We start from the raw sequence: 27,450 nt of genomic DNA, 5'->3' as shown, positions 1-27,450 counted from the left end.
TCAACTCGGAATGACCCCCTTAGTGCACTGTACATACTTTAAAGTCAATGAGCTACATTATTCCTTTCACACATTAGTTGCGTCTGCATACACAAGTGTTCATACGTTAGTTGCGTCTGCATACACAAGTGTTTTAAGTTCACGTTCGTTTGCATCTGAATAAACTATTTTTTTTTTTACTCTCTCCATCTGACCATTGGTCACCATCTGTGTGTACACTATGCAGTTCAGGACCGTATATTAATGTTACAGTAATCACTGACCATTTGCCAGAGCTTGTACTGTAGATCAATCGGCCGCTATTCAAACTAAAGTACTGGAGTAGTGGAGCATTAGATGTGTATTGCATGCTCGTGCCTCAACGTGCCTGTCCGGGAATAAGCTTAGCAACCTAAGCTATCGCCTAGGCGTGACTAAACCTCTGTCTAGATGCAGAAACAGCCAAGATAACGGAGGACCCATCTGTATATGTGTGTGGTGTGTGTGTGTGTGTGTGTGTGTGTGTGTGTGTGTGTGTGTGTGTGTGTATATATATATATATATATATATATTTATTTATGGCAGGGTCCAGCTCTCCAATTAAATGTTGTTCCTGCGCCGGGTTCTTCCACTAGGAAGTAGCATATACACTGTGTAGGTGCGCCACTCCTGGCGACTTGTGAAAGAATCGTTACTGTTGCATGAATGAGGTACAGGTTGAGTATCCCATATCCAAATATTCCGAAATACGGAATATTCCGAAATACGGACTTTTTTGAGTGAGACTAAGATAGTGAAACCTTTCTTTTCTGATGGCTCAGTGTACACAAACTTTGTTTAATACTCAAAGTTATTACAAATATTGTATACTATTAAATGACCTTCAGACTGTGTGTATAAGGTGTATATGAAACATAAATGAATTGTGTGAATGTACACACACTTTGTTTAATGCACAAAGTTATAAAAAATATTGGCTAAAATTACCTTCAGGCTGTGTGTATAAGGTGTATATGTGACATAAATGCATTCTGTGCTTAGATTTAGGTCCCATCACCATGATATCTCATTATGGTATGCAATTATTCCAAAATACGGAAAAATCCCATATCCAAAATTCCTCTGGTCCCAAGCATTTTGGATAAGGGATACTCAACCTGTACAATGTTTCAATGCCTTTATTACTACTTTTTCATCAGGTCACCGTCGTACCTCATTCATGCACCAGTAATGTTTCTTTCACAAGCCGACAGGAGTGCCGCATCTACACAGTGTATATGTATGTATATATATATATATATATATATATATATATATATTATGTACATACTACAATACTGATATACAATCCTGCTGTCTGTAGTTTCCCTCCTCTCTGCCACTTCCCCCATGCAGTGGGTGCCAGCAGCATCACCTCCTCCATACCCCCTCTGTCCTGTACCCACCGTCATGTCCATGTACCTTCTGCCCCATCCCTGTCACCCCTCTGTTCTGTGTTGTCCACCCTGACCTGGTCCTATGATCTCTGACCTGTGACTGTCCTGTCCCCTCTGTCTTATCACCTCCGTACTGTCATCACTGTATTGTCCCAGTCTCCACTGTCATATCACCAGACAGAATCTTGCCTAGGGCATCAGACTGGCTAGGGCCTACTCTGAAGAATGGGCAGATGCGACCAGCCAGGGAGGGCACTGGCAGGGAGAGAGTAGATCACTGCAGCCACCACCAATGGAAGTAGCTCTGTTTCCAAAATGGTGGCTGTCCGCCTCCAGAGCCAGCGGGACCCCAAGCAGGAGCCAGTTATCAGCCCCACAGTCAGCAAGCAGGAGAGAGGTGAGCAGGGACTCCAGCCAGGCCGGCCGCAGCAGCAGGGAAGAGGACCAGGGCATCGGGAAGGCAGGGAGATCTCACAGCCGCAGCTTCACCTTCACAAGATGACGTGTGGCACCTCCGGAGGTCCGGACAGTGGGAGCGGGCAGAGAGAGGGAGCAGGGCAGAATCCAGGGGGCAGCCAGCGCACCACCAGGAGGGGACCCCAGCTGAGAACACCGTAGCCTGCAGTGAGGAGCCACCAGGGAGTGCATGAGAAGCCACTGGGACACACAGCCCAGTTTTCCAAGATTGTGCCCGGCTCACACAGGCTTCTGCACAGCAAGAGGAAAACAGAGGGCCAGGTAGCACACAGGACCCACGCACACTAATGATTTCTTAAAGTGCCAGGCTTCAATGGACCCAATCTATACCCCATGGTACTAATGTCATCCCCAGTATCCACTAGGACATTAGAGAAAGTGGGTTTTCATCTTTTTGGGGCATAAATTCACAACCTTCCCTTACTGTAGTGTAGACTTATAATAAATGTTCCCACTTTGTATACAAGTCAGATGTCCCCTTCATGTGCTTCCAAATCTCTCTATATATACATACCGCCACCGTGGCCTGGCCACATCTTCTTCCACATACATACCGCCACCGTGGTCTGGCCACATCTCCTTCCACATACATACTGCCACCGTGGCCTGGCCACATCTCCTTCCACATACATGCCGCCACCGTGGCCTGGCCACGTCTCCTTCCAGATACATATCGCCACTGTGGCCTGGCCACATCTCCTTCCACATACATACCGCCACCGTGGCCTGGACACGTCTCCTTCCAGATACATATCGCCACTGTGGCCTGGCCACATCTCCTTCCACATACATACTGGCACTGTGGCCTGGCCACATCTCCTTCCACATATATACCACCACCGTGGCCTGGCCACATCTCCTTCCACATACATACCGCCTGTGAAGATATGGATTCTCCGACCACTCAGGTAAACAGTTTAGTAAAGTGGCCAATGCCCTTTATTGTAAGTATACACACACAGTACACAATAACAGTAACTATTACATGCCAGGATGGAATCTCACTTACTAGGCCCCCACAATAGTATAGCATTCCAGATGTATGAGGGAGTATCTATATAGCAGAGCCAACAAGTCTGCACTCCCAGGAAAAGCTTGTCATCCAGTGTCCACAATGCGTCCACAGACGATCCTCACTCAGCACACTGGCAGCCTCGTCCTCAGTGCACGTCCAGTAGCCTTTTTGAAACCAGAGGATAACAACAATGCTTCCAGTTCTCAGCACAATGGAAGCGCTATCCTACCAGTAGCTTTCAGAAGCAAAACAGCTCATTCCTCTCAGGTCAGGAACTCCACCACACTCTCTCAATAGCCCCCTGTTTGCTATTATAAAACCTTTGTCTTTCCTATCATGAGGCGACACCCCCTGGCTCTGTATTGGGTGAGTTACATTAAGGGGCTGACTACAGAACAGTTTCAGATCAGACCTACTTTCACATGTCCAGGCATGTCCCCTAGGCCACAATAGATGTTAACTAAATTAACCCTACTTAATTAATCTGATTGTGTGGCCTGAAATCCTTTGTGTGGGAAAGAATGGGGGGGGTGTATGGGCTGACATCGGAGACTAGCTGGATCTACCCAACAGCAAACACACAGGTTATCTGAGCAGTCACATGGGGGGAACATTATTTTACAAACTATAACACAATAACCAATATATTCATATATATATATATATATATATATATATATATATATATATATATATGCATGCACACACACACATCAGGCCAGAGATATTATTACCTGATAAACACAAACACATATAAAAGAGGGATTGTGTTTAACAATAATATGGGATGTCCAGTTCTACAGTTCTATTGGGAATCCAGGCAGCATGCTGTATAGGTGATAACACAGTTCTTTCCTGCCCCTTTGCACTTGCGCACTGAATCCAGAAACAGGCTGGCAAAAAGTACTCCTCATGAGCCAGCTGGGGCTGCGTCCGTTACACCGCCACCGTGCCACATATCCTTCCACATACATACCGCCACCTTGGCCTGGCCACATCTCCTTCCACATACATACCGCCACCATGGCCTGGCCACATCTCCTTCCACATACATACCTATACCGTGGCCTGGCCACATCTCCCTCCACATACATACCAATACCGTGGCCTGGCCACATGACCTTCCACATACATACCACCACCGTGGCCTGGCCACATCTCCTTCCACATACATACCACCACCGTGGCCTGGCCACAACTCCTTCCACATACAAACCGTCACTGTGGCCTGGCCACATCTCCCTCCACATACATACCAATACTGTGGCCTGGCCACATCTCCTTCCACATACATACCACCACCGTGGCCTGGCCACATCTCCTTCCACATACATACCACCACCGTGACCTGGCCACATCTCCTTCCACATACATACCGCCACCGTGGCCTGGCCACATCTCCTTCCACATACATTACTACAAATGTTTCTCAATAAAGGAATTAATATCAGCTTTTTTGGGCTGATTATCATCACATGTCTTTGGAAGAAATAATTATGATGGAATTTATAGAGTCTCCACCTGGTGTCAGTGCCTAGAAGAGAAAAACTCACCCTCCTACACGGGTCACTCGGTGGCTCCACTGCAGGTGGGGGTGATGTAATGGGCATGACTCAGAGGTGGACCCGGTTGCCCGCTGTTTTTTCTCTGAACATGCAGCCAGGCCGCACAGTGCCGCAATGGTAACAGCACAGAGAGCCTGATCAAAATCACATTCAGATTCTGTACACAGGGCCGCCATCTAGAAGGGACTGTCAGTACTGCTGTCCCAGGCCCGTACAGAGAAGACGGCGTGGGTGTCAGTAGGACCCGGACAGAAGATGACCTGGGTGTCAGCAGTGTGAGGCTAGTTTCTGCTGACGCACCGGCAGGCAGCCGCAGCCACGGACTTGGAGAGACACCGACAAGGCCCTGTAGCATTTCATATCTGGTTCTGGCCGTGAGCCAATTGAAGCTGGAGGACCAGCAGGCAATCAGGGGTGGCTGCTGCGGCGACTCTTCACTGGCTGCCGGTATGTGAATTGCAATTGGCTCCCACCGGTGCTGAATTTGAAACACCCGCCTGACCACACATAGTGTACGCCGGTATTCTGGAGTTTTTCCAGAGCGTGTACCTGGGCTCCTGCAGAGTAATCCGGGTCTTCTGCTGCTGACTGTATTATTTCTGCTCTGTGTTCTGGACGTGGGGTCCGCGGAAGAAAGAAGTTTGTGCAGCCTCCGGGGGGGGGGGCAACCAGATGAGGGGAGAAGGGGAAACAAGCCGGTCTGAAGTGGGAGAAAATAAAGGTACAGAAATAATGTGTGTGTGTGTGTGTGTGTGTGTGTGTGTGTGTGTGTGTGTAGATGTGCATGTAGATGTATGTGTGTGTGTGTGTGTGTGTGTAGGTGTGTGTGTAGATGGTGTGTGTGTGTGTGTGTGTGTGTAGATGGTGTGTATGTGTAGATGGTGTAGATGTGTGTGTGTGTGTGTGTGTGTGTGTGTGTTTGTGTGTATGTGCTGCTACCCCAATTTTTACCTAGAAGACCCCGGATACCTGCCCCTACCGTGACTGGAATGTAGTGGTAGCGGGACTTGCACAACAGATCCCCGACTCCCTAAGCTGTGACATCAGCCACAAGCCCCCCCCTGCCCCCCCCCCCCCCCTCCAGCCACCCAAGGGCCAGGGGTGAAGCCCGAGGCTGTTCCCCCCATCCAAGGGCGGCAGATGGGAGGCTGATAGCCATAGTGTAAAAAAACAAGAATATTGTTTTTTGTATTTTGTATTTTATTAAACATACATGCACACTTACATTCATACATACTTACCTATGTTGACACGAAGCAGTCGGTCCTCTTCTCCAGTAGAATCCCCGGGGGTACCTGTAAATAAAATTATACTCACAAACAATCCTGTGTAGATCGGTCCTCTTCTTTAAATTTGTAATCCAGGGACTTGGCAAAATAAAAAAACGGGTTACCCGGACCACGCACTGAAAGGGGATCCATGTTTACACATGGATCCTCTTTTTCCCCGACTGGCGGGACCCCGTGACTGCTGTCACAGAGGGTCCCTTCAGCCAATCAGGGAGCACCACGTCATGGCACTCTCCTGATTGGCTGTGCGCTCCTAAGCTGTCAGTCAGGCTGCACACTGAAGATACAAGTAGCGCATAGGCGCTCCTTTATATCCAATGGTGGGAACTTTGCGGTCTGCGGTAGACCGTGAGGTTAAGTGGGGCCAACCACAAGAGTGACCCCACTTAACCTCACTCTACCGCAGACCGCAAAGTTCCCACCATTGGATACAATGGAGCGCCTATGCGCTACATTTTATCTTCAGTGCGCAGCCTGACAGCTCAGGAGCGCACAGCCAATCAGGAGAGTGCCATGACGTGGCGCTCCCTGATTGGCTGAATGGTCCCTCTTTGACAGGAGTCACGGGGGGTCCTGCCAGTCGGGGAAAGGGGATCCATGTGTAAACATGGGACCCCTTTCAGTGCGTGGTCCGGGTAACCCATTTTTTTATTTTGCCAAGTCCCTGGATTACAAACCTAAAGAAGAGGACAGATCTACCCCGGATTTTTTGTGAGTATAATTTTTATTTACAGGTACCCGTGGATTCTACTGGAGAAGAGGACCGACTGCTTCGTGTCAACATAGGTAAGTATGTATGAATGTAAGTGTGCATGTATGGTTAATAACATTTTACTATCAAGGTGTGTGTGTGTGTGTGTGTGTGTGTGTGTGTGTGTGTGTTTTGTTTTTATTTGGGTATTTTTTTTGTAGTAGAACTACAGGTACCAGCAGGCCCGTTTTCCCCCTGCATGCGGTTACTTGTGGTTCTCCAAGTATCAGCTTGCGGGGGAGGCTTGCTGGGACTTGTAGTACTGCTACAAAAAACAATATTTTTTTTTATACTATGGCTATCAGCCCCCCATCTGCCACCCTTGGACGGGGGGGGGGGGGCAGCCTCGGGTTCACCCCGGGCCCTTGGGTGGCTGGAGGGGGACACCCCTTGATTTAAGGGGTCCCCACTCCTCCAGGGTACCCCGGCCAGGGGTGACTAGTTGGGGATTTAATGCCAGGGCCGCAGGGACCAATATAAAAGTGTCCCCCGGCTGTGGCATTGTCTCGCTGACTAGTGGAGCCCGGTGCTGTTGTTAAAAATACGGGGGACCCCTACGTCTTTTGTCCCCCGTATTTTTTACACCAGGACCAGGCGCAGAGCCCGGTGCTGGTTGTTAAAATATGGCGGATCCCCAGTCAATTTTCCCCCCGTATTTTTACAACCAGGACCGGCTCAAAGAGCCCGAGGCTGGTTATGCTTAGGAGGGGGGACCCCACGCAATTTTTTTTCCTGATTTTTAACACTTTCCCACCCCTTCCCACTGATAAACATGCACGGATTTCACGGATCCGTGCATGACTATCAAAACACGGTAAAAAAAAGCAGGTCTGTTTTAAAACTGCTTTTCTTTAAGATTAGTATTTTTTCACGGCAATGTTTGGCTATTGCCGGCAGTGTTTGTGAAATAGAATTTTTAGTAAATTACCGAGTTGTATGAAATAACAGGCGTATTTTACCAATGGTGTATTCATTCGTATTTTTTTTCTTTTACTTCCAAAAAAAATACGAATGCCCTCATCACTGCCGACATTTGAGGTTAGTAAATTCCCGAGATGACACTTTGATGAAAAAACACCATCTCGGTCAAAAATCGGGAGCTTAGTAAATATACCCCAGTGTATCCTTTAGTCCTGTCAGTAGCCTTTCTTGGTATAATAACAAAAGTGTCAAATCCTGTTAACTTTTACTGGTAAAATTTTCATGTAATATCCCTGCTATAAGTCAATAATCTTGCTCAGCTGTTGACTTAGTCTTATTCCCGCAGCGGATATATACTGTATATATATATATATATATAGACGCGGTGAAGCTGGCACTCAATCTCTTGTAATGAGAGTCGCCCGGTTGCCCTCCTGTAGACACCTTGCAGCGTATTACAAATAGCATATAGAAGGCGCCACTCCTGGGAGTTCTTATCAGCAATAAAAGTAGGTGACAAACACCATAGCAAGCGTAAATGCTACAGCAGTTTAGTTAAGTGCGGCCCCGTCTGTGTCCTTGGATTTTTAAATTAGACAACACGGTATATATGTTTATATATATTGCAGTCTATATAATATACCATCACCTTTTATATCCATTTGCTGTAATGCCGATTAATGGGTCACTTGCATCCCCAACTTTCATCTAGATGTGAGTCTATTTCTGTATTCCTATACAGAGGTTCTTAATACAGCAGCACTTTCATATAGAGATGTGCACCGGAAATTTTTCGGGTTTTGTGTTTTGGATTTGGGTTCGGTTCCGTGGCCGTGTTTTGGGTTCGAACGCGTTTTGGCAAAACCTCACCGTTTTTTTTTTGTCGGATTCGGGTGTGTTTTGGATTCAGGTGTTTTTTTCAAAAAACCCTAAAAAACAGCTTAAATCATAGAATTGGGGGGTCATTTTGATCCCAAAGTATTATTAACCTCAATAACCATAATTTCCACTCATTTTCAGTCTATTCTGAACACCTCACACCTCACAATATTATTTTTAGTCCTAAAATTTGCACCGAGGTCGCTGGGTGACTAAGCTCAGCGACCCAAGTGGCCGACACAAACACCTGGCCCATCTAGGAGTGGCACTGCAGTGTCAGGCAGGATGGCCCTTCCAAAAAATACTCCCCAAACAGCACATGACGCAAAGAAGAAAAAAAAGAGGTGCAATGAGGTAGCTGTGTGACTAAGATAAGCGACCGTAGTGGCCGACACAAACACCTGGCCCATCTAGGAGTGGCACTGCAGTGTCACGCAGGATGGCCCTTCCAAAAAACACCCCCCAAACAGCACATGACGCAAAGAAAAAAAGAGGCGCAATGAGGTAGCTGTGTGAGTAAGTTAAGCGACCCTAGTGGCCGACACAAACACCTGGCCCATCTAGGAGTGGCACTGCAGTGTCACGCAGGATGGCCCTTCCAAAAAACACCCCCCAAACATCACATGACGCAAAGGAAAAAAGAGGCGCAATGAGGTAGCTGTGTGAGTAAGCTAAGCGACACTAGTGGCCGACACAAACACCTGGCCCATCTAGGAGTGGCACTGCAGTGTCACGCAGGATGGCCCTTCCAAAAAACACCCCCCAAACAGCACATGACGCAAAGAAAAAAAGAGGCGCAATGAGGTAGCTGTGTGAGTAAGCTAAGCGACCCTAGTGGCCGACACAAACACCTGGCCCATCTAGAAGTGGCACTGCAGTGTCAGGCAGGATGGCCCTTCCAAAAAATACTCCCCAAACAGCACATGACGCAAAGAAGAAAAAAAGAGGCGCAATGAGGTAGCTGTGTGACTAAGATAAGCGACCCTAGTGGCCGACACAAACACCTTGCCCATCTAGGAGTGGCACTGCAGTGTCACGCAGGATGGCCCTTCCAAAAAATACTCCCCAAACAGCACACGACGCAAAGAAAAATAAAAGAAAAAAGAGGTGCAAGATGGAATTGTCCTTGGGCCCTCCCACCCACCCTTATGTTGTATAAACAGGACATGCACACTTTAACGAACCCATCATTTCAGTGACAGGGTCTGCCACACGACTGTGACTGAAATGACGGGTTGGTTTGGACCCCCACCAAAAAAGAAGCAATTAATCTCTCCTTGAACAAACTGGCTCTACAGAGGCAAGATGTCCACCTCATCATCATCCTCCGATATACCACCGTGTACATCCCCCTCCTCACATATTATCAATTCGTCCCCACTGGAATCCACCATCTCAGCTCCCTGTGTACTTTGTGGAGGCAATTGCTGCTGGTGAATATCTCCACGGAGGTATTGATTATAATTCATTTTAATGAACATCATCTCCACATTTTCTGGATGTAACCTTGTACGCCGATTGCTGACAAGGTGAGTGGCGGCACTAAACACTCTTTCGGAGTACACACTTGTGGGAGGGCAACTTAGGTAGAATAAAGCCAGTTTGTGCAAAGGCCTCCAAATTGCCTCTTTTTCCTGCCAGTATACGTACGGACTGTCTGACGTGCCTACTTGGATGCGGTCACTCATATAAACCTCCACCATTCTTTCAATGGTGAGAGAATCATATGCAGTGACAGTAGACGACATGTCCGTAATCGTTGGCAGGTCCTTCAGTCCGGACCAGATGTCAGCATCAGCAGTCGCTCCAGACTGCCCTGCATCATCGCCAGCGGGTGGGCTCGGAATTCTGAGCCTTTTCCTCGCACACCCAGTTGCGGGAGAATGTGAAGGAGGAGATGTTGACAGGTCGCGTTCCGCTTGACTTGATAATTTTCTCACCAGCAGTTCTTTGAACCCCTACAGACTTGTGTCTGCCGGAAAGAGAGATACAACATAGGTTTTAAATCTAGGATCGAGCACGGTGGCCAAAATGTAGTGCTCCGATTTCAACAGATTGACCACTCGTGAATCCTTGTTAAGCGAATTAAGGGCTCCATCCACAAGTCCCAAATGCCTAGCGGAATCGCTCTGTGTTAGCTCCTCCTTCAATGTCTCCAGCTTCTTCTGCAAAAGCCTGATGAGGGGAATGACCTGACTCAGGCTGGCAGTGTCTGAACTGACTTCACGTGTGGCAAGTTCAAAAGGTTGCAGAACCTTGCACAACGTTGAAATCATTCTCCACTGCGCTTGAGACAGGTGCATTCCACCTCCTATATCGTGCTCAGTTGTATAGGCTTGAATGGCCTTTTGCTGCTCCTCCAACCTCTGAAGCATATAGAGGGTTGAATTCCACCTCGTTACCACTTCTTGCTTCAGATGATGGCAGGGCAGGTTCAGGCGTTTTTGGTGTTGCTCCAGTCTACTGTACGTGGTGCCTGTACGCCGAAAGTGTCCCGCAATTCTTCTGGCCACCGACAGCATCTCTTGCACGCCCCTGTCGTTTTTTAAATAATTCTGCACCACCAAATTCAAGGTATGTGCAAAACATGGGACGTGCTGGAATTTGCCCAGATTTAATGCACACACAATATTGCTGGCGTTGTCCGATGCCACAAATCCACAGGAGAGTCCAATTGGGGTAAGCCATTCTGCGATGATCTTCCTCAGTTGCCGTAAGAGGTTTTCAGCTGTGTGCGTATTCTGGAAAGCGGTGATACAAAGCGTAGCCTGCCTAGGAAGGAGTTGGCGTTTGCGAGATGCTGCTACTGGTGCCGCCTCTGCTGTTCTTGCGGCGGGAGTCAATACATCTACCCAGTGGGCTGTCACAGTCATATAGTCCTGAGTCTGCCCACATGTCCGTGGTTAAGTGGACATTGCGTACAACTGCATTTTTTAGGACACTGGTGAGTCTTTTTCTGAGGTCTGTGTACATTTTCGGTATCGCCTGCCTAGAGATATGGAACCTAGATGGTATTTGGTACCGGGGACACAGTACCTCAAACAAGTCTATAGTTGGCTCTGCAGTAATGATGGATACCGGAACCACGTTTCTCACCGCCCAGGATGCCAAGGCCTCAGTTATCCGCTTTGCAGCAGGATGACTGCTGTGATATTTCATCTTCCTCGCAAAGGACTGTTGGACAGTCAATTGCTTGGTGGAAGTAGTAAAAGACATCTTACGACTTCCCCTCTGGGATGACCATATAATCCCAGCAGCAACAACAGCAGCACCAGCAGCAGTAGGCGTTACACGCAAGGATGCATCGGAGGAATCCCAGGCAGGAGAGGACTCGTCAGAATTGCCAGTGACATGGCCTGCAGGACTATTGGCATTCCTGGGGAAGGAGGAAATTGACACTGAGGGAGTTGGTGGGGTGGTTTGCGTGAGCTTGGTTACAAGAGGAAGGGATTTACTGGTCAGTGGACTGCTTCCGCTGTCGCCCAAACTTTTTGAACTTGTCACTGACTTATGATGAATGCGCTGCAGGTGACGTATAAGGGAGGATATTCCGAGGTGGTTAACGTCCTTACCCCTACTTATTACAGCTTGACAAAGGCAACACACGGCTTGACACCAGTTGTCCGCATTTCTGTTGAAATACTTCCACACCGAAGAGCTGATTTTTTTGGTATTTTCACCAGGCATGTCATTGGCCATATTCCTCCCACGGACAACAGGTGTCTCCCCGGGTGCCTGACTTAAACAAACCACCTCACCATCAGAATCCTCCTTGTCGATTTTCTCCTCAGCGCCAGCAACACCCATATCCTCCTCATCCTGGTGTACTTCAACACTGACATCTTCAATCTGACTATCAGGAACTGGACTGCGGGTGCTCCTTCCAGCACTTGCAGGGGGCGTGCAAATGGTGGAAGGCGCATGCTCTTCACGTCCAGTGTTGGGAAGGTCAGGCATCGCAAACGACACAATTGGACTCTCCTTGTGGATTTGGGATTTCGAAGAACGCACAGTTCTTTGCTGTGCTTTTGCCAGCTTAAGTTTTTTCATTTTTCTAGCGAGAGGCTGAGTGCTTCCATCCTCATGTGAAGCTGAACCACTAGCCATGAACATAGGCCAGGGCCTCAGCCGTTCCTTGCCACTCCGTGTGGTAAATGGCATATTGGCAAGTTTACGCTTCTCCTCCGACGATTTTAATTTAGATTTTTGAGTCCTTTTTTTACTGATCTTTTGTGTTTTGGATTTTACATGCTCTGTACTATGACATTGGGCATCGGCCTTGGCAGACGACGTTGATGGAATTTCATCGTCTCGGCCATGACTAGTGGCAGCAGCTTCAGCACGAGGTGGAAGTGGATCTTGATCTTTCCGTATTTTTGGAACCTCAACATTTTTGTTCTCCATATTTTAATAGGCACAACTAAAAGGCACCTCAGGTAAACAATGGAGATGGATGGATACTAGTATACTTATGGATGACGAGTGACTGACGACACAGAGGTAGCTACAGCCGTGGACTACCGTACTGCGTCTGCTAGTATAGAGATGCTAATGATATAAAAAATATATTTATATATCACTACTGCAGGTATATATTATATAATGACGGACCTGCTGGACACTGTCAGCAGACTCCTAAACTACTAGTATGAAGAAGATAGAAAAAAAACCCCCACCACAGGTAGGTATACAATTATGGATGAGCACTGACGACACAGAGGTAGCTACAGCCGTGGACTACCGTACTGCGTCTGCTAGTATAGAGATGATAATGATATAAAAAATATATATATATCACTACTGCAGGTATATATTATATAATGACGGACCTGCTGGACACTGTCAGCAGACTCCTAAACTACTAGTATGAAGAAGATAGAAAAAAAAAACCACCACAGGTAGGTATACAATTATGGACGAGCACTGACGACACAGAGGTAGCTACAGCCGTGGACTACCATACTGCGTCTTCTAGTATAGAGATGATAATGATATAAAAAATATATATATATCACTACTGCAGGTATATATTATATAATGACGGACCTGCTGGACACTGTCAGCAGACTCCTAAACTACTAGTATGAAGAAGATAGAAAAAAAAAACCACCACAGGTAGGTATACAATTATGGACGAGCACTGACGACACAGAGGTAGCTACAGCCGTGGACTACCGTACTGCGTCTGCTAGTATAGAGATTATAAGGATTTAAAAAATATATATATATCACTACTGCAGGTATATATTATATAATGACAGACCTGCTGGACACTGTCAGCAGACTCCTAAACTACTAGTATGAAGAAGATAGAAAAAAAAACCCCACCACAGGTAGGTATACAATTATGGACGAGCACTGCCGACACAGAGGTAGCTACAGCCGTGGACTACCGTACTGCGTCTGCTAGTATAGAGATGATAATGATATAAAAAATATATATATATCACTACTGCAGGTATATATAATAATATAATGAATGACGGACCTGCTGGACACTGTCAGCAGAATGCGTTTATAGAATAAAAATAAAAAACACCACACGAGTGTTTAACTTTTTCAGGCAGACAATATACTGGTGGTCACTGGTCAGTCACACTGGCAGCAAAAGTGTGCACTGTTATGTACTCCTGCTAGAACTGCTCCCCAGTCTCCCCCACAATTAAGCTGTGTGAGTAGTGAGCACTCAGCACAGTCAGATATACATAGATGATATTATCATGCAGCACACTGAGGCTGAGCACAGATATGGTATGTGACTGTGTATCGTTTTTTTTCAGGCAGAGAACGGATTATATTAAATAATAAATAAAACTGGTGGTGGTCACTAGTATAACTATCAGCAAAACTCTGCACTCTGAGTACTCCTAATGCTCCCCAAAATTACTAAGTTAGTACTCTAGTAAATCAACTCAAGTGTCTCAGTCTCTATCTATTCTAACGGAGAGGACGCCAGCCACGTCCTCTCCCTATCAATCTCAATGCACGTGTGAAAATGGCGGCGACGCGTGGCTCCTTATATAGAATCCGAGTCTCGCGATAGAATCCGAGCCTCGCGAGAATCCGACAGCGGGATGATGACGTTCGGGCGCGCTCGGGTTAACCGAGCAAGGCGGGAAGATCCGAGTCTGCCTCGGACCCGTGTAAAAAGGCTGAAGTTCGGGGGGGTTCGGATCCCGAGGAACCGATCCCGCTCATCTCTACTTTCATATGCAATTACTGAGTCTCTACTGCTAGTCTCTGTATCTCATCTATTAGCTTATAGCTTATAGCTTGGCTTCAGTAATGGCCAATCGTCTGTGTCTATGCTAATTTCCTGCCCATGATTGGCTGTAGTGGAATGCGCTGCTTAGCATCAAGCTCACCGCTCCTGGACACAGCTCACAAGCTCACCGACCAACCATCTGTTTCTCAGCTCCCTCTCTCCCTGTTCTGCCATCCAGCTACTTCCCAGACTCTTCTAATTGGCTGCTTCTGGAGTCAGCTAAGCCCTGCTGCTGCCGACTTGATGAGGCCAGACTTTATATACCATGTGACACCTGTCTTGCGGTAAGGGGTAGGGACTGAAAACTCCCACTGCACCACCAAGCGCCACCTTTGCAGCCTCCTCCCGCTGTCTGCTACTCCTATGCGTGCAGTGAGGCTAGCGCTAAGTGGGCAGGAGCTCCATCCCTACTCCCCGTGGCCTCTGGTGCCTGGTAAGCGGACCCTGGATTGGCGCTATATCTGGTTCCTTCTGCCTCCGCTGTATTTACTAGCAGCTCATTGGCCAGCGGCTTACAGGGAGGATACGCACACTACCAGGGGGATCTGCAGACTGCCCGTCCGCCGGCCAAGGGGGGGGGATCTTGTCAGGAGCAGTAGCAGAACCAACTTGGGGGGTGAGATATCTGCTCAGATACCTTCCGCTTCCTCCAGCTGGCACCAACTACTATCCTGCACTGCCGCTATCAGCCCCGCCCCCGGTAGGGATGGCCGTTGACCATCAATGATTCCAAATCATCGATGGTTTATGGCTGATGTCGAATGTTTTTGCCATCGATGGGAGAGAACCAGATCGTTTTTCTTCATCGAAGGTGATGGGACATGGGCCCTCATTCCGAGTTGTTCGCTCGCAAGGCGAATGTAGCAGAGTTACACACGCTAAGCCGCCGCCTACTGGGAGTGAATCTTAGCTTCTTAAATGTGCGACCGATGTATGCGCAATATTGCGATCACAAACGAGTTAGCAGTTTTAGAGTAGCTTCAGACTTACTCTGCCTGTGCGATCAGTTCAGTGCTTTTCGGTCCTGGTTGACGTCATAAACACACCCAGCGTTCGCCCAGGCACTCCCACCGTTTCTCCGGCCACTCCTGCGTTTTTTCCGGAAACGGTAGCGTTTTCAGCCACACGCCCCTAAAACGCCGTGTTTCCGCCCAGTAACACCCATTTCCTGTCAATCACAATGCGAACGTCGGAGCGATGAAAATGCCGTGAGTAAACTTACTTTCTTCATAGTAAAGTTACTTGGCGCAGTCGCAGTGCGAACATTGCGCATGCGCACTAAGAGAATTCTCACTGCGATGCGATGAAAAACTCCGAGCGAACAACTCGGAATGAGGGCCATGGAGCATTGTTCTGCCCCGGACACCCGCTAATACCCGACACCCGCTAATACCCAACCTCATTTTTTATTGGCCTGCAGCCTGGCCAACACCTTTCAGTGAGTGGTGCAAGCCATCAATGGTTCACCATAGATGGTTCAAGTGCCATCGATGGTTATCACTGATGGTGCCATCGATGGCATCCATCAATGGCAGTATAACAAGTCACTTAATATGGTAACCGGTTTCTTATCTTTTTCCTTTCAGTTGAGAGAATACTAATAGGATGATATGCTAGTCTCTACAAATCGTACCTTTTTCTTTTTAGTTGATCTTCCTCCTCTTTGCAAGAATAAAGGGTCAATCAATAAATTATCGTAACAACACCCCTGTACTTTATTTCCCAATAGGAGGACTCTCATACACTTTTACTGTATAATAAGACATAGAAAGCAATAGATGACATTGACTACGATTCTATTGTGTACAGTACATTTCACACCACCATGCAATGACATCCCATCATCCGCTTAACGGAATAAATACAAGTTCTTGCTTTATTTCACTGCTGATTAGGGATCCGAATAGATCTCAGTTCTGGAGGGTAAAAGGGTTAGGTTATAAACAACAATTTAGTCTACATATACTTCACATGAATACCCCTTTCAGTGTCAACAATAGCACTCAATATTGTAATCAGCAAGAATTCTCAGTATGTGAAACTGTATCTAGTCTACAATCTATACTAAATAGTCTATTAACCCTTCAGTATTTATACTTCGCAGTGAAATATGGCCATTCAGTTGGTGCACATGAATTCTTTTACGCATTAATGCATTAATGATGAAGCACAGTGAGTGGACTCCTTACTCGTTTATGCCGAGTTACTCCTGAATAGATATTTCTATTAATTACTTGTATCCTATCCCCAAAATGTGCGGATGCTGGGGTCCTCAACATTTACTGTTATCCAGATAAATTTGAGTACTACAAAGTGTTCAGTAACTGTAGAATTTAGTTAATTAGATGATACAAGTATGTCGTCAGATGTGTATAATTATCTTGTCTACTCTGTACTGGATGGGTTGTCCTTAAGAACCCCTGAGGAGAACTGCTGTTAATTGTTTTCTTCTCACTTTTCTTCTTTTTACTGTAGCTGTCTACACTGTGCAAGGAAGGCGTACTGAATCTACGGCACCGTGTCAACATAGCCAAGAGAACGTTTTTTTTCTTAACTTTCAATCTGGACTGTAGCTGAGGTAAACCTCACCTTAAACCACAGTGACAGTATTATTTTCTTTCTCACTGGTTATTATTTTCCTTTCAGTGCTGACAGCCCGTTTGATTAGAAAAATCCCTCCTTTGTCCCTCATAGATTAATGCAGGTAGGGAAGTGAGGGGTTGCAGCAATATCACTTTGGTGAGCGGTCGCTGTGGTGGTTCTCAGGAGTTAGGGCACTATACTACGAAATCTAGGTCTTTTCTGTTTTATTTTATTTTCTTTCTCTCTGGCTTTATTATAGAGTTAATACGGAGAAAATGTCAGACTTTAATAAATCTCTGTCAGTGTAATGCTTTCCTAGTCCACTGCGCCTCTCTCTCTCTCTCTCTGGCTTTTTTCTCTGTGCCTGCCTCTGGCCTTATAAGGAGTGTCAGTGAACTGCCTTCCGACTTCCCTTATGCCCGCCCAAAGTACCTCCTTTTCCTCCGTCGTCACTTTACAGACCTTTTTCTTCTTCTGTTAGGTCCGTGGCCGGAGACCCGTCGAGCCGCACCAGATCCCTGGAGACAGCGTCAGGTAAGTCTCCGTATTTATTACCGACTGGGACTCCCTCTATAGCCTTCACTCCCACAGTCACTGCAGTACGGCTCCGGCGTTCTCTCTCCTTTTAGCCGCTAGAACGTCACTCCCGGCCCGCTCCGTGTCCACACGCTGTCAAGAGAGCTGCCGCACCTCCGCCTTCCAAAAGTCACCTCAGCCTCTGCCAACGGGGTTTTCTCCTTAAGAAGGCTCCGTTCGAGTGCCCGGATCAGTCCCGCCGTTTGTCTCTCTGCACGCGCCGATTTGTCTCGGCTTACAGGGGACCAGAGCTCCCCCTATAATCAGGTTAATCAGCAAGTCCGGAGGCCACGAGCCCGTCCAACCTCTGGCCACCAACTGCCCGGCCTGTCCCATTTACCCTCCATGAGGGTGATAAAATATTTCATAAATCCCTTACCCTCCATGAGAGTAACACAACTTTTAAATATAAATATTTTAAACAACATATTTTGTAGTTATATAACATGTTGTTAATGGCACAAATTAACTTACTACAAGAACAGGGTATTACACGTTCCCCTCTGGAACTATGCGTGTCCCCACGCATCCTATAATTTTGTACTCAGATCAAGTCATGTATACATTTGCAAGCACAGTAAGTACACATATATCCCACAGTATCTTAATCACGATATCTTAGAGGTAGTAGGCCTTTAGTACTTTGGTTCGATCTTCTAGTTGCTGGGGAAGATACTCTATCCTGGACCGTACTATCCCCAACACAAGAGAAGTCATTGCATTCAAGAGATTTCTCCACCATGTTTTCCGGGGTCATCATTTTTATTGAGCTCGGTGGACCGGTGCCGCCCATGAACAACAGGAGCTCTATGGGATCGTGTAGTGGAATATCCCCTGGGGTTGGTGGTTTAGCTGTCCACACCAAGTTTTCTTTCTCCCTTGAGACTCCCATCGTACAAGGTTTTAGTTGATCTCGTGATACCACTCTGACGGGTTCTTCTTGACCACGACGAATTTGATAGGTGTAGATATTACCGGCTGGAATACCGACCATGACATATGGAACATCCTCCCACATGGCATCAAGTTTGCTAGAGCGATGATTCTTCCTCAACCAAACCTTGTCACCTTCATGTAAAGGAAGGGGCCGAGCATTGACGTTATAAGCTCTCCCCTGTCGTTGATGAGCTACCTCCATCCTCTGCTCTACAATCCGTCTAGCTGTTTCAATTCGTCGCTGATGTTCTCGTACCCAATCAACTCGGGGATCAACTGGATCGATCACGGCAGGGTTCAATTCCAAATCTCTAGGCAATTTGCCCTGTCTGCCGAACATTAGATAGTAAGGTGTGAACCCGGTGGAACAATGTTCAGTATTATTGTATAAGTAAGTAAGTTCAGGAAGAAGGGCAGGCCATTGGGCACGTTTCTCGGCAGATAAACTTCGGAGCATTCCAATGATGGTCCGGTTTGCTCTTTCACATAACCCATTCCCCTGTGGGTGGTAGGCCGTGGTCCTTACTTTGAGACAGCCGTACAGAGAGCAAAGTTCATTGATTAGTTGTGATTCAAAGGCTGGGCCTTGATCGGTCAGGATTCGCTCAGGATAACCATAGGGTCTTACGAAGTGTTTCAAAAAGAGCTCAGCTGTGGTTCTTGCAGTTAAGTCTCTTGTAGGAACAATGACAAGGAACTTGCTGTAATGATCGGTCATGGTTAGCGCATACTGATATCCAGCGTTGCTAGAGTCTAGTTTAACGTGATCTAGGGCGACGATCTCCAGGGGGCGTTGGCTTTTGATGGAATGCAGGAGGTCTTTTTGGCTGTGAGCCGGATGCCTTTTAATGTTGCAAGGTACACAGTTGCAGCACCACTTCTCAATATCCTCCCTCATTCCGACCCAGAAGTACCTTTTTCTTAACACTATCTCGGTTTTCTGGGTACCAAAGTGACCAGATTTATCGTGATAAGCCTCAAGCAGAAGGGTAGCCTGACTTTTTGGGACAACCACTTGCGTAATAGGTTGATGTGTGCTAGGATCAAGGCTACTACGGATTATAAGCCCCTTTCTCACCCGGATACGGTCTCGGTGTCTCAATAGTTTGATTAGTTCTGGGTCAGCCTCAGCCCGCTGTGTCTTATTCAAGGAGCGCTTCTGCCGGATAAGGCCCATGAGTTCACTCAAAACTGGGCTTTCTTGCTGGATTTTTATCCATTCCAATGCGGGTAATGCAGTATCAAGGCTTTCGGGTCGTATAGGGGTTTCAGCGGAGACTGGATCAGATGTCACGACCCATCCTTTGTTTCTCGTATTGAACACTGGGGTCTCGACGTCTTCAGCGTCATCCTTTTCCACTTCAGGAAGATCAACAACAGGTAGGCGGGATAGGGCGTCGGCATTCCCATTCGCCTTTCCACTCCGGTAGGCGACCGTATATTGAAAGTTGGCCAATCGGGATACCCAACGTTGCTCGAGTGCTCCCAATCGGGCATTGGACAGATGAGCCAATGGATTATTGTCGGTCATAATAATGACTGGAGAAGCAGCTAGGTAGTTCTTAAACTTCTCTGTAATGGCCCATATAAGAGCAAGTAACTCTAACTTAAAGGTACTATAGTTCTCGCTATTCCGCTCTGTTTTACGAAGGCCTCTACTGGCATATGCTATCACCCTTTCACGGCCATCCTGCATCTGTGAAAGCACAGCTCCTAACCCACGGTGACTTGCATCCGTGTAAACTTGGAAAGGTTTCTCATAATCTGGATAAGCGAGTAGTGGAGCATTTACCATAGATGTTTTGAGCAGTTCAAAGGCACTTTGTTGATCTTCACCCCAAAGAATTGAAGACGAACTTCTCCTTTCTTGTCCAGACTTGCCGCGCAATAATTCATGCAACGGAGCTGCCATTTTTGCAAAACCTTGCACGAACCGCCTGTAGTATCCCACGAATCCCAGGAAACTCCGCACCTCCTTCACTGTCTTAGGTTTGGGCCACTCTTGGACCACGCGTATCTTCTCTGGGTCTGGCGTAACACCCTCAGCGCTGACAATATGTCCCAAATATTGGACCTCCGGTTTGAGTAAATGACATTTTGCCGGCTTGAGCTTCAGCCCCAATTTGACAAGCTGCTTGAACACTTCCTCTAGATGCCTGAGATGCTCTTCATAACTTTTTGAGAAGATGATAACGTCATCTAGGTAGAGTAAGACCATTTCAAAGTTGTGATGTCCCAGACAGTGTTCCATTACACGTTGAAAGGTAGCTGGCGCGTTACAGAGTCCGAAGGGCATTCTATTAAATTCAAACAACCCCATTGGGGTGGTGAAAGCAGTTTTTTTCCGGTCTTCCGGTGCCATTGGAATTTGCCAATACCCGCTAGTGAGGTCTAGAGTAGAAAAGTAAGCCGCTGTCTTCAATGCTGTCAATGATTCTTCTATTCTTGGTAACGGATAGGCATCTTTATGTGTCACGGCATTCAGTTTGCGATAATCCACACAAAACCGGAGACTTCCGTCTTTCTTTTTGACAATAACTAAAGGGGCGGCCCACAGGCTTTTACTCTCACGGATGACACCTGCTTCTCTCATGTCGGAAATCATTTTTCGCACGGGTTGGTACATTGCGGGTGGTAGTGGTCGGTGTCTTTCTTTGATAGGTGGATTACTTCCTGTCTTAATGGAATGATACACACCTTTAGCTTCTCCAAAATCGGAGGGATTCTGGCTAAAAGCCACTGAATTTCTTTGAACTAGTTGTAACACTCCTTCCCGCTGTTTGTCTGGGGTATTTACGTCCCCAATCTGGATCTCATTCCACCAGGGATCCTCACTCTCAGCGGCGGATAACCCTTTGGTCATGGTTCCTTGACACGCAGTTGGTATACTTTCCTCCAATACATCCTGAAAGTGGACTTGAGACACCTTTGCTACCATGCAGTGTCGAAAGAGTCGGACAGGGTAGTTTTGAGGATTCAAAATGCGAACAGGTACTCTACCTTGCTCCACTTTTGCCAATGTCCTGGCTACTGCAAACGGCTGTTGTCCATCCGGGTCACAAGATTCTATGAGGGCATCATAGCCTTGTCCGCCGGGGCCAATCCGAACTTTGCACCAAACTACATGTTCTGAGTTGGGCTTCAACATCACGGGCCTTCGATCAGCGATTCGTGCCTTTCCAACCTCCCCTTGGTCATTGGCAAATTTCTTTTGACCTTCCAGTAGCCGAATAGTCTGTTGGAGCGTCCTCCGCTCCCACGGGGCGGCTGTCTGCATTTCCATGCGCAGAGCTTCAACTAGTTCATCGGGACAATTTCTGAGGATATTCATTCCAAGGATAATGGGAGGTAGAAAGTCATTGGAAACCGTGGTTACTAAACATCCCTGTCTGGTTAAGTTGGCTCGACCAACTGTCATGTCGGCTTCCCAATATCCACGATAAGTAATAGGTTGTCCGTTACTGGCTAATAGATGTAACCAGGTAGTTGGTGGAGAGACTATTGCTCGCTCATCCCAATGTTGAAGAAATTCATTAAGCCTGATGGTCGAAACTTGAGATCCTGTATCCAGGAGAGCAGCCATCTCCACGCCATTGATCCGAATCTTCAGGCGAGGACACTCACCGACATATCTGGGCCACCACTCCTGCGACGTCGGACCTATTGATACATCTCCTCCCGAGGGTCGGTCCCCTGCCTCGGGGTCTCCTCGTTTAAAGCTTCATTGGGACAATTTCGCTCAATGTGACCGCTTTGTCTGCAACCTCTACATATAGGCTGTCCCTGAGCATCAAATTGATCGGTAGAACGTCTGCCTGTTCCCCTTGGTACATCCCATCGAGAGTGATTCCTTGAATTCCGATCTTGCCGCCATTCCAGACGTCGGCCGACGTTTTGGCCTTGACTCAACTCCTCGAGTTTCTGATCCATCCTAGCTAAGTGCAAGGTAAGTTCCCTAAGTTTAGAGTTTAGAGTCCCAATTGAATCCTGACTGGATGGAACTTGTGCCTGTTGGGTGACTGCCTTGGGCAATGCAACCTCGGTTTTGGTATGTATTTTTATTTCTTTTATGTCTTCCCCTTCCTCTTGTTCAGCTGATACCTCATACTCAGGATCCTCGCAGGAATTTAGTCCAAGAATGTGAAAAATGTTTTCTTTGAACTCAGAAAAGGAGCACTTCGGTTGTTGACGTCGCCACATTCTCAGTTGAGCCTGAATGGCTTCCCCTTGTGCTCCTTCAATAAAGAGGTTAATTAATGTCTCCTCAGCCTGCTGTACTTCACGGGGGTCCAAGGCTTGAACTGCCCTCATTGCTTCCTGCAACCCCAAAGCAAAATCCCGTAATGTTTTGCCAGCTCGTTGTTTCCTAGCATATAATCGACTTTTTAAATTAGAAATGGTTTTTAAAGCAAAGATGCGTCCCAATTTTTCCAAGATGCCTTCCGCGGTCTCCTTTTCTTCTTTCTCCCATGCCTCTGTTTCCCGCAGTGCAGAACCTTTTAACTGTCCCAACAATATCTCCACCTTCTGCACTTCGCTCAGTGGATATAACCTGAACATGGAACACATTTTTTTTCTAAACTCTTTAAGCTGACTGGTTCCTGGGGTACGCATGTCTCCCGAATAGGTAGGAAGCCATGAAGCGCCAAAATAATATGGCATCGTGATGGGTGATGTTATCCCTTGATTCTGCCCTGTCGGAGATTGACCTGGTGACGCAGGTAGTCTCCTCCGAGTAGATGTTGTTGTCGATGCAGGAGTCTGGGGTTCTTGTGATTCCGACATTCTATCCTGTTCGCAGACGCCAATATTCATATAACAAGTCACTTAATATGGTAACCGGTTTCTTATCTTTTTCCTTTCAGTTGAGAGAATACTAATAGGATGATATGCTAGTCTCTACAAATCGTACCTTTTTCTTTTTAGTTGATCTTCCTCCTCTTCGCAAGAATAAAGGGTCAATCAATAAATTATCGTAACAACAAACCTGTACTTTATTTCCCAATAGGAGGACTCTCATACACTTTTACTGTATAATAAGACATAGAAAGCAATAGATGACATTGACTACGATTCTATTGTGTACAGTACATTTCACACCACCATGCAATGACATCCCATCATCCGCTTAACGGAATAAATACAAGTTCTTGCTTTATTTCACTGCTGATTAGGGATCCGAATAGATCTCAGTTCTGGAGGGTAAAAGGGTTAGGTTATAAACAACAATTTAGTCTACATATACTTCACATGAATACCCCTTTCAGTGTCAACAATAGCACTCAATATTGTAATCAGCAAGAATTCTCAGTATGTGAAACTGTATCTAGTCTACAATCTGTACTAAATAGTCTATTAACCCTTCAGTATTTATACTGCGCAGTGAAATATGGCCATTCAGTTGGTGCACATGAAGTCTTTTATGCATTAATGCATTAATGATGAAGCACAGTGAGTGGACTCCTTACTCGTTTATGCCGAGTTACTCCTGAATAGATATTTCTATTAATTACTTGTATCCTATCCCCAAAATGTGCGGATGCTGGGGTCCTCAACATTTACTGTTATCCAGATAAATTTGAGTACTACAAAGTGTTCAGTAACTGTAGAATTTAGTTAATTAGATGATACAAGTATGTCGTCAGATGTGTATAATTATCTTGTCTACTCTGTACTGGATGGGTTGTCCTTAAGAACCCCTGAGGAGAACTGCTGTTAATTGTTTTCTTCTCACTTTTCTTCTTTTTACTGTAGCTGTCTACACTGTGCAAGGAAGGCGTACTGAATCTACGGCACCGTGTCAACATAGCCAAGAGAACGTTTTTTTTCTTAACTTTCAATCTGGACTGTAGCTGAGGTAAACCTCACCTTAAACCACAGTGACAGTATTATTTTCTTTCTCACTGGTTATTATTTTCCTTTCAGTGCTGACAGCCCGTTTGATTAGAAAAATCCCTCCTTTGTCCCTCATAGATTAATGCAGGTAGGGAAGTGAGGGGTTGCAGCAATATCACTTTGGTGAGCGGTCGCTGTGGTGGTTCTCAGGAGTTAGGGCACTATACTACGAAATCTAGGTCTTTTCTGTTTTATTTTATTTTCTTTCTCTCTGGCTTTATTATAGAGTTAATACGGAGAAAATGTCAGACTTTAATAAATCTCTGTCAGTGTAATGCTTTCCTAGTCCACTGCGCCTCTCTCTCTCTCTCTCTGGCTTTTTTCTCTGTGCCTGCCTCTGGCCTTATAAGGAGTGTCAGTGAACTGCCTTCCGACTTCCCTTATGCCCGCCCAAAGTACCTCCTTTTCCTCCGTCGTCACTTTACAGACCTTTTTCTTCTTCTGTTAGGTCCGTGGCCGGAGACCCGTCGAGCCGCACCAGATCCCTGGAGACAGCGTCAGGTAAGTCTCCGTATTTATTACCGACTGGGACTCCCTCTATAGCCTTCACTCCCACAGTCACTGCAGTACGGCTCCGGCGTTCTCTCTCCTTTTAGCCGCTAGAACGTCACTCCCGGCCCGCTCCGTGTCCACACGCTGTCAAGAGAGCTGCCGCACCTCCGCCTTCCCAAAGTCACCTCAGCCTCTGCCAACGGGGTTTTCTCCTTAAGAAGGCTCCGTTCGAGTGCCCGGATCAGTCCCGCCGTTTGTCTCTCTGCACGCGCCGATTTGTCTCGGCTTACAGGGGACCAGAGCTCCCCCTATAATCAGGTTAATCAGCAAGTCCGGAGGCCACGAGCCCGTCCAACCTCTGGGCCACCAACTGCCCGGCCTGTCCCATTTACCCTCCATGAGGGTGATAAATTATTTCATAAATCCCTTACCCTCCATGAGAGTAACACAACTTTTAAATATAAATATTTTAAACAACATATTTTGTAGTTATATAACATGTCGTTGATGGCACAAATTAACTTACTACAAGAACAGGGTATTACAGCAGCCCACCGATGGCCATCCCTAACCCCCGTTATGCTTCCTGGTGGCTGGCCCTCGCTTCTTTTTGTAAGTTTAGAGGATTATCCCTGTTCAGTCCAGCCCCCCGTAGTGCTGAGGCATGTCACTGCAGTTCCTGTTCCCTGCTACATGTGCTGAGGTCTTACTGACGCACAGCCACATGTACTTCACAGCTCCTTGCAGCAAGGCCGGGCCCTCAGACCTGATAATTCTAAATTCCGTTGTCGTATAAACAACCCTTTATGAAGTCTAAGAACACTGTACGCTGTTTACTTAAGAAGTACCGTAATGGTACGCTATTTGCGTAACGATCGCTCAGCAGTAAGCGAGACGCTCAAGCGTCACGTTCGCTCACGGCCCAGTGATCACAGGACACGTTATTGGTTATCACTAGAGTAATGATTCGCGGTAGCGTAGCGTACGCTCGAGACCACGAGGAGGTCACCAGCGATGCAGACGCTCACAGCGCTATACCTTTATGTATAAACCTTATACCAATGAAATACACGGAATACCTTAATGTGAGTACAGGGTGTAAGTGCAACCTTGTGTAACCTGACTAACTACAAAGCTGCTTGAGCGTCACCGACGCTCAAGTGAACACTTAACACTATAGAAAATACACAAATACTGGTTTAGGTTCCAAAGCCTATTAACTGTATTATATCTAATATATTTGAAAAAGGGGATAACAGTACAAATGATACACTACAATATAACAGAGACTTCCTAACCACAGAACTAAACAATAAATACAAAAAGACAATACTACACTGACCTAAATGCAATACAATACAATACTAGCTAATACAATACAATACTAGCCTGGTCTAGGGGAGATATGAGAGAACAGAACAGAGAGAGAGAGAGAGAGAGAGAGAGAGAGAGAGAGATGAGAGAAATTGGCTCACAGAAAGACAATGATTACGGAGAGAAACTTACGCACAAAGGGTATGATCGCCTGCGCCTCGATATCCAGCTCCCGGCTATCAGCAGATAACCGTTGATGAGAGAGTGAGAGCTGGATGTGGTCGGCCTGCCTATTTATGCCCCACACACAATGCAATCTCCTGGTCCTACAATCCCATTGTCCATTGGCCGAAGGAATTCGGCCCTGCATCATAACAAAAGGTCATAGGGTGATTCATACAGGTGGGCTGTGACGATTTCCAACAGCTCAGGTGGGTGGGAAACTGGGTTTCCCGCCGCATACCTGAGTATGTGTAAATAATAGAAATGGACATAAACTTCTTATGTCCATAACTATTCGCACGAGCGATTAATACGCTCCAAACCAACACCGGAATATTACTAATTAAATACTCTTCCGATGGGTACCAAACACTGCTGTATGATTCCTGTCAGACCCTTCGTACAATACAAAGAGGGATTCCTTTAAACAGGGACCTTCTATTTTAACCAGACTTTCAGAATCTATCAAGGTGACCATGATCTACAAACTACATTAATTGTGAACATTTGTAACGAATGAGTCGCACGCTACGACTACATAAACTCTACCGTAAATACGCATACCGCGCCTGCGAGTGCACGCTATCGCGGGTATGCGCCTTCACGGGAGAGCGTACGCATGCGCAGCGCGGACCAGTGTGCGGTGCAAATATGGCAACTTGCATAGAGACATTTTTCTGACTTTGACAGTCCACCCTTTGGCAGTCAATAATAACTGCCACCTTCTAAAATATTTAAGGAGAAAAATGTAAGTCAGGGGTTAATTGATTTCCATGGTTGGGTAGGGGAGAAGAGTGGAGTAGGTGTGAAGAGGGTATGACCTAGTGAGAAAGCAGAAGCATGTGTGTATGAGTC

General features: G+C 46.6%; 1 long non-coding RNA gene across 1 annotated transcript in view; it reads left to right on the top strand.

Moving 5' to 3' along the window:
* Positions 1 to 27,450, top strand: part of LOC134945699 (uncharacterized) — a 471,787-nt gene that overhangs the window by 83,579 nt on the left and 360,758 nt on the right. The window contains exons 2-5 of the long non-coding RNA XR_010182146.1: positions 17,053 to 17,155; positions 17,642 to 17,694; positions 24,427 to 24,529; positions 25,016 to 25,068. This is a non-coding gene — a long non-coding RNA (uncharacterized LOC134945699). The remainder of the gene's footprint in view (positions 1 to 17,052; positions 17,156 to 17,641; positions 17,695 to 24,426; positions 24,530 to 25,015; positions 25,069 to 27,450) is intronic.

Source organism: Pseudophryne corroboree, chromosome 7, assembly GCF_028390025.1.
Source record: "Pseudophryne corroboree isolate aPseCor3 chromosome 7, aPseCor3.hap2, whole genome shotgun sequence".
NCBI classification, from domain to species: Eukaryota; Metazoa; Chordata; class Amphibia; order Anura; family Myobatrachidae; genus Pseudophryne; species Pseudophryne corroboree.
The sequence above is the reverse complement of the archived record's forward strand: the minus strand, read 5'-3'. Positions and strand labels throughout refer to the sequence as shown.